Below are 8,022 nucleotides of genomic sequence, written 5' to 3'. Positions count from 1 at the left end.
TTTCTTTTCTTTTCTTTTCTTTTCTTTTCTTTTCTTTTCTTTTCTTTTCTTTTCTTTTCTTTTCACTTAAAGGTCCCTTCCAACAAAAATCCTCCTGGGATTTTATGATTCCATGATCATCCTCATTTTGCCCATTTAGCACAGCGGGGGCACAGTGCTAAAATTTGCCAGCATGTTCCTAACTCAGGGTGTTTTCAGGGATTTCTTGCCCAGCTTGAGATGCTGAAACATCTGTTAAGCCAACTACCCCAAAACTGCCCCGAGACAAAACCAGGGACATTTATTGCCAGGATAAGGGGGGAAAAACAGTGATTCCAATGTCCATGGGCCAGCTGAGGGCCATCCCTACCCATCCCTGGCAGGGATTTAAATCCACAACCACACACAAACCATCCCCTGCTTGCTCAAGGCATCCCCTTCCAGGGAGCAGCTCCCAAAAACAGCGAAGTGGGAGCTGGATTGCCCCTGCTCCCAGCACATGGATTCCTGTCCTGGGGGTTTGAACACCCTGACAAGGGCAAAGAGCATCAGTTATATCTTAATAAAATGATGTTAAGTGTCAGCTGAGCCCCACGACGCCAGGTACAACCCCGCAGAGCCCTCCTCCCCTCTGGGGCTCTCCCAACAAAGCCAGGCTTTGTACAAAGCCTGGCTGAGATTTAAGCCCTCAGAGATAAAACCACTTGGCTGCTTCTTCCTTGGCCCTCAATGCCTGCCCTGCCTGGTGGAACACACTTCCTTTCTGTGCCGCCGGATTTGCTTTTCAATGCTTCATTATGTCTCAAGGTCGAGCCGTTTGCTCGGCTGCCCTGCAAAGAAACCAAGTCACAAGGATATTTTTCCTTTTTCATTTCATAAATGAAAAAAAGCCAAGACTGAATTGCTTTCTTATAAGCATGGAAAGGAGAACAGTGAGCACTCAGCTCTGTGAGGCTTTTTTGGTGCTCCCACTCCTTTTCTATGAAATGCCCAGTTCTCTTTTCCATCTCACCACTGCCATGGGATTATAATAATAATAATTATTATTATTATTATTATTATTTATGATCATTATTTTTAAGAAACCCTCCCTGCAATAACAGTGATGATCAACCCAAAAGCTGAGCTTCCCCCTTAGATGAATTGCCACCAATGTGAACAGCTGATTCCCGTTTAAAATGTGGGAAAATTGGGGCTGGAAGTTGTTGAAACAGAAAGAGGCAACATTGCCTAGGCTGGTTATGATGAGGTGGGCATCCTTTGGAAAGGATTTGGGGCTTATATGGTCCATTCACACCATGGGATGGCCTTGCAGGGGATCAGCAGATGGAGCAGCAGGGCTTTGGGGTGAAATTCTGGTTCCTTTGAAGTCACCAGCGAGATTCTCACTGGCTTTGACCACAGCCATGGCAGGCTGAGGCCTTTGCAGACCTGCTGCTGGTCAGACCCGGAGCTGGAGCCTGTCTGGTGGCTTTCCCTGTGCCTACTGCTTTGTAATATTAATTATGGCCATGAGTCTGCTGGGCTTTCAAGCTCTGTGGCTCCAGTTTGCTGTGTGGGAAGGAGCAGGGATGCAAAGTGGTTCCCCTGTGCAACGCTTCCAAACAGCTCCCGAGTTATTCGTGGTTCTGGCAACGCTCAGACTCATCCTGGGTGATGCTCACACAAAGCACCATCAGAGCAGATTTCTGTGGGGGACAGTGTTTCCCAGGGTGCAGAAACCTTCCCCCTGGACATGCCATTCCTGTCGAGGCTCCAGCTGCAGAGCAAAACAGCCGGGATAACCGGTTTTCCACCAGCACATTTTTGGCAGATCTCCTGACACAAAGGCAAGGGCGAGCAGTTCTTGGGCTCTGGAATCTCTCAGGGACTGCATCCCCCAAATATCCCTGGAAACCTGTTTGAAATCTTCACTCTGAAGGTGAGGTTCATGCACTTCCTTCTCCTTTACAAATCTCATTTCTCTGTCTACTCCAAGCTTTCAGCACTTCTCTGATTCTTGCAGGTGAGGTCCAAGCCACCATTCTCCCTGAGGCCTCTCAAAGGTTACACTTGGAGGGCTTGTCTGACCTTAATGATTCTGTGATTCTAATTGAAATTAAATCTGACACAAGGAGAAATATGCCCTGGCAAAATTTTATGTCCTGTAACACCCGCGTTGAGAAGACGCAAATGTCTCAGCGAGGAAAAAAAATTACATGGGTGCTCACACCTTATTAAAACTCCAGAAAAAACACATTGAGAGAGATGTAAAAAGGTATAAACATGCCAAACCCATTGCTGGGTGAGTTTTTAGAGACTTTGAGGAATGGAAGGAGCAAGTAAACAAGTCAGGATTTTCCCCTGTGCATGTGGGAATGTCTCCAACGCAGCGGAAAGCACGATCAATAATTGAGTGAGAAGACAAGCTGCTTGGAGCTTCCACAAAGCACATCCAATATTTATTTTCAAGCCTTAAATAATGCATTTGAAAATGCTTCTAACTGGATATTTGAAGGCAAACAAATTTATGTCATGAAAAGTTAATCGGCCAGAGCATCTCCAAAGGAAAATCGATAGGAACCACAAAAAACACCCCTCGGCTCCTCATCGTGTTGGGCCTGTTATTCCTCCTAAATTAGGGGGCAATTCTATAAATTCTAATTAAGGAATCATTTGCTATCAATTAGCCCATGTAAGTAGATTTCACTCATTCCCTGAGCTAAATCACTTAAGCCCTTGCATTTCCTCCTCCATCGCCGCTGCAGTGCCCGAGTGGGGATGGGAATCGAGGCATTGAGAGGCTGGTCCTGGTTCTGACACTGATTTCCCAGGAGAGCTTGGTGGAATGGGTCCATCCCCACAGGTTCATTCACTCAGCAGACGCGTGGCAGCTGCTGTAGGCAAATAGGAAACAAATCCCCCTGTGTCCAGAGAGGTGGAGTGGGTTGACAATCTTGGTGGTTCCCTTCTGACTGGGAATATTCTGTGGTTGGAGGTGGTGGGGGTTGCATGGCATGGGGGTGAACTGTGTGCCCAGAATGGCGGTCACAGGTGGCCCACAGAGAGGTTCTGGGGCTTGGGTGAGTGGAGGTTAAGGACAAGAGCAGGAGGTGAAGGGAACGGAGCTGCTCCACCACCGGCTCCCCACACGCTGCATCCCAAACCATGGTCAGCATGGATATATGGACAAGAGGTCTGGAGGAACGACCTTGGCCAGGGCTGCCACATTCCCACAGGTGTTTGCTTGCACGTTGGCAGCAGTGAAGTGTTTGCTGTTAAATCCACCGTGGCTTTAAGATCACATATTCCCTCCCCTCCTTGTCTTTCAACCCCCCCCTCTCCACCAGTAAACACATTTCCCTGCCAGCAGGGGAAACAAGGACCATGTCTTCCAGTTTTCCTGGAACAGATGTGTCCTGCAGAAGGGCTGCCCTAGCCCACAGAGTTGGGGGGCAGAGCTGGCTGTGTCCCTGCAGCATTCCCAGCCACCTCCTGTCACTCCAGGGCCAGGCTGCTCCCACGTCAGGCTTCTCGTTATGAAACCCAGAGAGATAAGATAAGAAAGGTTCGTAACCTCTATCACAGGACAAGATTTCTCATCTCCAACCAGGCTCTTCTGCTCTGATGTTGATTTGCTGTTGTATCCAGCAGCCAGCAGGAGATGAATTGCCTCTGCTGGGATTTCAGCTTGCTCTCATCAGAGGAAATTGCTTTTGACAGCTTTGTGATAGGAACACCCTGGGCCAAACTCACCCCTGGGCTCCCCTGGGCTGGCTTGGCCCTGGCTGGCTGCGAAAACAAAAATCAGTCATGAGAAGCCTGGAAACTGAGTAACCTGCATCCAAAAAGCATCATTCCAGGTGGCAAGGGAGGCTTTAGCCCACAACACCCTCGGGAGCTGAGAGAGCAAGGAGAGGAGAGCCAGGAGGAGGGAGAGGCTGCTGTACCTGCACGGGGTTCTGGGATGCTGGTGTTGCCTCCTCCAAGGCTTCAGATGGCACAAACACAGCTCTAAAAATCCTAAACTAATCCCAAACCGAGCTGGACCTGGCAAAACCAGCACTACCACTTTTCTAGGAGTTATTTCTTCCTGGGCTTTAGGAAGAACCAAGGTTACGCTGACACAGCTCTGAACATCCGAGTGTTTCTCCTGACTCCCCTGGCACAGGTTGCCCAGAGAAGCTGTGGCTGCCCCATCCCTGGAGGTGTCCAAGGCTGGGTTGGATGGGGCTTGCAGCAACCTGGGCTAGTGGAAGGTGTCCCTGCCCATGGCAGGGGGGTGGAATGAGATGATCTTTAAGATCCCTTCCACCCCAACTCGTTCTATGGTTCTGTGACTCCTTTCTCATGGCAAAGCTTTTGGGTCGAGGGAGGTCTTCCCACCCGGAGGGATTTGCAGGAGGTGGGAGGGCTGGGGAAGCACAAATGTGCTTTTCATGCCAGGCTGCCCTCAGTTCAAAAGGCTTTCACCTCCCCAGGAGCACGTTCACCACTCCTATCTAGTCCAAGCAGCACTTGTACTTGTCAGGAGCTGGGACAAACAGGAAAGCATGGAATTACTTTGATCCCAGCCCTTCATACCACAAGGCCTTATCCTGCTCTTGGATGGTGGGAGCTTGATGTGTCAGCCCAAGCTCAGGGATCTCCCCTTGGAGCCACAGCCTGGTTGAGATATCAGGCCCATTGGGATCCAACTCCACCAACCCTTTTGATTTGGATCCAAACCCCTTTTCCAGAGGTGAGTGACAGACAAACATTTATATGACAAACTTTTACTTGATGGCTTCAGGTAGGACCACCCCAGTGATATGAAATGCCTGTATCCCTGTATCCCATCCCAGATGGATAACTCAGTATTGTGGTAGAGGGTGTTGGAGCAGCTGGAATGAAACAGTGTTGTCACAGCCAGTTTTACAACACCAACTAAACTGGGGATGAAAACACCATTTGAAAAATGTATCGGGAATTATGTCAGAGCATCGTAAAACTTGAGATAAGAATAAATCTGGTAAGCATTTATAGGTTATAAAAATAATCTTACTCTCTTTTTTCATCCCAGTTTTTGTGTCCATAATTCTGACTTTGTTAAAGATTCCAGGAAATAATTTGCAGGGTCGGAATCTTGCCTGGAGCTTAATGGCATGTTCCACTTCACTCTTGTTTGCTTTATTTCCTTCACACTGCATGAAAAGTCAAGTCTGACTTAATATCAGGAGGAGGAGCATGGATAATGGGAAAGGGACCTTTAGCCCTGGCCTGTTCTGTAATTAGTACAGCGAGAGCTTATGGGCTTTTAGGATATGCTTATTAAAATACACAGAAACTGTCATTTATATATATATATGTGTGTGTATATATATATATATATATAATATTATATATATATAATATATAATATATAATATATAATATATATATATTATGCCCAGAGAAGCTGTGGCTGCCCCATCCCTAGAAGTTTTCAAGGCCAGGTTGGACGGGGCTTGGAGCAACCTGGGCTAGTGGAAGGTGTCCCTGCCCATGGCAGGGGGTGGCACTGGATGAGATTTGGAATCCCTTCCAACCCAACAATTTTGGGATTCTATCATTATATGCACACTTACTTCAAGGCACATCCCTCTGCCCCACCAAACCCAACAACAGAAAACAGGAATTTTTGGGATCACTGGTCACTCTCCAGATCTCAACCACTGAGTCCAACACATCTGGGACAGGCTGGAGCACCAGTTCAACACATCCATGTCTCCTGGTGGATTTTCCCAGCCTCACAAAGGAGCTGTGACTCTCTCCTGGGCAGGTGAGAGTGAGGTGTCCCTTTCGGACCTGGCAAAAAGTCTGATGGGCTTTCATGTGCCCCCATCAGCTGTGGACCCCTCCCTTTCAGACTCTTCACCTTCTCTCGGACCCAGAACAGCAATTCCGCTCCCTGTTTCACATCCCTGCCCGCCGTGTTTGGCTCCACTGGCACTTCCATTACTCTCAGGCCTCTGTGAAACAGTCCCAAGAGAACCATCAGAGCAGTCCAACCCTTAGCAATGCTCAGCCTCCCTCCCTCTGCAGGCTCTGCTGCACCGGCGCTGGCTGAGCAGCAGATTCGGGTGATTCAGGGGCACTCAGCCTTCAAACCGTGGCTGTGATCACCTGTCCCCATCAGTGTCCTGCTCCACTGGGCTCTCTCACTGACTGACCATTAACATTCACGTCACTCCCCAGGAAACTGCTGGTAAATCATTGACTCAGTGCAGAAAACTCCGTGGGTTTTTACCCCGTTTTCTGGCAGTGGGAGGAGGGCTTGCCGTGTGCAGGGAATCTCCTGTAGCAGATCACACTACCCTGGGATGGAGGAAGGGCTCACATGCTGGGCAGGCTTTTCCAAAGCTGCTCTAAGCTCTCAGAGGAACAAACCCCACCCACAGCCTCTTCCCCCAGTGAATGGGATTAACTTGGACCATGTGGCTGCTCATTCCTGCCCCAGAATAAGTCCCACTCCTCCCAGGCTCGTCATCCCCACCCTGCAGCTGCCTTGAAGCATTTGAGCCACGCTATGCCCCTTCTCCTGCCCCTGGATGGAAGGGTGAGCCATGAGGAAGAAGACAAGGCCTCCAGGATCATCAAGTCCAACCTATGACCCATTCCCACCTTCTCACCCAGCCCAGAGCACTGAGTGCCACGTCCAGTCAGTCCTTAAACACCTCCAGGGATGGGGATTCCACCACCTCCCTGGGCAGCCCCTTCCAATGTTCAATCACCTCTCAACAAGTTGCTTTCACAGTCTTATTTTTAAAGCCTGGCTGTGTGTCTCTTGAAACACAACCCCTGTGTGCCTCTTTACAGTTGAAGTTCCCTATGCTCCTGAGTTACCAGTAAGTGTAAAACCCAACCTGACAGCTTTTTATGCAATTTATTCAACGCTTAAAAACCTTTCTTCCCCTGGCAGATGCTTGGAGAGGGATGGAGCTGTTCCATCCCTGCCCCCATTCCAGTAGCTCCTTATCCACAGATAAGGGCTGCCAGGCTTCCATTTTTGCTCCAGCAGTGCCTTTCCAATGGCCCAAAGATCAACTTTCAGTTTACAAACATCCACTGACCTCCTGATGGTCCCTGACATGGGGCACAGTCATTGTTCAACACGTGTGGGCGGCAAGAGGAATGCAAAAGAAATTGCAGTGTGGACCTAGGGGGATGAAAACTCATTAATTCTTGGCTGCTTTACAACTGCACAATCTGGGTGCCTTTTGGGTCAGTTTAATCTAATCTGGATTGGAAGTGCTGCCCCCGAGGAGGGAGAGATCAGAAACTGTTCTTCCAGCTCCGTTTTGGTTGGGATGTGGTTTCCCAGAGCAGCGAGGGGAGGGACAAGGAGTGTTTTCCAAAGTGCTAATTAAAAATGCTCGAGGGCATGAATTTGTGCTCTGGTGACGCTGCTCTATTGACAGTGAAGCTCCTTTTCCCAGAAGGGGCAGGTACTGATGCTGCTTGACAAGCAGTAAGTTTTACTACTTGCTGTAAAAGGATGCACAGAGAGGGTTTTTTCCCAAAAAACACCCTATCCAGTTGTCATGGTCCAAACTTTCTACAGGGGGAAATATTCCCCTGGGTTCCATCCACATTTGTGCCTTAAAAATACCTGTATTTTTAAAACCTATATCTTGTGGTATAGATTCCCCATCATCCCCTGAGTGCCCTGGACATGATCACAGGCTCATTAGTTTAAAATTCCTCATGTGAACCAGAGCCAGCAGAGACAAAAAGACCCATTTGGGATCCCTTTGTCACAGCAGGAAAGGAAAGAAAGCATCAATCTGTTGTTTTGTCCTTGCCAGGAGACCCTTTCCTGCAGGCTCCAGGTTGCACTCTGCCTGCAGAGATTTTGGATGGGGAATGGGATGTTATCCCGCCCTCTGTCCTCCTTAGCTGGTTTTGGGGTGCTTTGGATGTGAAAAGTGTGGAGGAATCAAAGGATCCTTAGACTACACTTACTGGAAAGGGACAGGGCAAACCAAGACCCTGGAGAGGGTGAACTGAGCCAACAACAGCCTATCTGAGCTACTCTTTCCCAGC

This window comes from Lepidothrix coronata, unplaced genomic scaffold, assembly GCF_001604755.1.
Source record: "Lepidothrix coronata isolate B3197 unplaced genomic scaffold, Lepidothrix_coronata-1.0 Scaffold239, whole genome shotgun sequence".
NCBI lineage: Eukaryota > Metazoa > Chordata > Aves > Passeriformes > Pipridae > Lepidothrix > Lepidothrix coronata.
Note: the sequence above shows the minus strand (reverse complement) of the source record.